The sequence below is a fragment of the Cucurbita moschata genome, unplaced genomic scaffold (assembly GCF_002738365.1).
Source record: "Cucurbita moschata cultivar Rifu unplaced genomic scaffold, Cmos_1.0 Cmo_Scf00001, whole genome shotgun sequence".
NCBI lineage: Eukaryota > Viridiplantae > Streptophyta > Magnoliopsida > Cucurbitales > Cucurbitaceae > Cucurbita > Cucurbita moschata.
The window spans coordinates 3,861,601-3,863,679 of NW_019268517.1; positions in this window are offsets into that span (position 1 = coordinate 3,861,601).

Below are 2,079 nucleotides of genomic sequence, written 5' to 3' on the forward strand. Positions count from 1 at the left end.
AAAAAAAAAAAAAAAAAAAAAAAAAAAAAAAAAAAAAAAAAAAAAAAAAAAAGCACAAAGAGGAAGAAAAGAAAAAAAATCTGGAAAAGTGTTAAAAGTTACTTTTAAATTGTTTGTTTGAAAATAATATTATAACAAACAATATTTATATGGTATGATCCAAGTACCATGAAAGAATATTGACTCGATCAAAAAATGTCTTGTGTATGACGACAGGTGTCCAGTGGTCCTTGCACGTGTCATTTATGTTTTATGTTATATGATAATGTGATGACGTTACATGATGATGTGATGACATTAATCATGATGTGATGATGTTAGATGATAATGTGATGACGTTAAATGATAATGTGATGATGTTATATGACTGTGTGATGATGTTATATGATGATGTGATAGTACATGATGTTGACATGATGATGATGATGCATGATAAAAAGATGTGAGACTTATGATGATGAAATAATTTAATAGGGTGATGTTCCATATTAAGATCATGTGCATGTATTAAGTGTCACAATGCATTGTGATGAAAAGTTTTCAAAGATAGAACTCTAGTTAATGTTAATGAGGTTGAATGTATGAATGCCAATGCGTGCATGTTAACTTAGAGTAATGTGTAACCGATGCATAGGGTTGTGTTGTGACATAAAGATGATTTAAAGATAAAAATTATAGGGACTTCATGCATTTTGTGTGTTCATATATATCAAGATACTTCTTCATTTATGATTATGAGTATGAACGCGTATAGTATGATGATGATGATGATCATCATCATGTCTCGCATGGCACTCAGGGTTTGTTAACCTCCGAACATTGCTACGAATAGCTAGCTCGACTATGATGGGTCAAGGTGGGTGCAAACCACCTGGGGACCTACGCTCGCAGTCTTGTGTAGAAAAGTACTACACATCCAATTTTGTTCGGATTGAAAGCCACCCCTATGATAGTTTTAATGATAGGTCCCTAATCATGAGTTGTATGTGTTTGCATTTTCCTAACCCCAATATAAATGGGGTCACCCATGATGGTTTTAATGATAGGACTCTAATTATGAGTTGCATGTGTTTGCATTTCCCTGACCTCAACTTACCAAGTATTTCTTAAACCCCAATAGTGGAGTCACTAATGAGTATTTCTTAAACTTCAATAATGGGGTCACTTACTAAATATTTCTTAAAATACTAAGTCGTTGAGGATGACATCACAAGTAAATTTTAGGTAGTAAAAGCAAGACACCTCTGTATCGTTGATGACGACATCACAAGTAAAGATCATGACTTATGCATAGTGATATGAATCCAACCACTCATCAATTGCATGTATACAAAGGAGCAATTACAAGAACAATGTAATGAAGATTCAAGTATTAAATCAAGAAAAAAATTGAAAATATCACTTGACATTGGAAAGTGATTATGACCTTTTGTCTTTGGTAGTTGAATTACATTTAAGATTATTTATGTTATGTCTTATTTTCTTCAATTTGTATTTAATAGCTTTTATGTGTAGTTTGTAGTTGAACTACCTTATGTTTAGATTATCTTTTTGGCTTACTTAGACATGTAATATTCATGTTTGAAATCACAGTGGAATACAAAAACCAAACCTCGGTGTAGTTTGTAGTTGAACTACCTTATGTTTAGATTATCTTTTTGGCTTACTTAGGCATGTAATATTCATGTTTGAAATCACAGTGAAATACAAAAACCTCGGTGTAGTTTGTAGTTGAACTACCTTATGTTTAGATTATCTTTTTGGCTTACTTAGGCATGTAATATTCATGTTTGAAATCACAGTGGAATACAAAAACCTCGTGTTAGAAACCCTTTGGGTATTATGTTTCTTTCAAACCTTGCTTTTGCTTTAGGTTTGATGTTAAAATTGATTTATTGAATTAGTCATGATCAAGCTAATTTTGGAGTGAGTCGTCTTGAGATCTAAAGTGACTATCATAGATTTTCTAAGAGTTATTCATTCTTCTAACCTGCTCTGAGTAGAAATGATTAGTAAAGTTAGCTTTCATTTGTGAAAGTTTGCAAGAATACTAGAAGGACATCTAGCTCTGCAAAATCC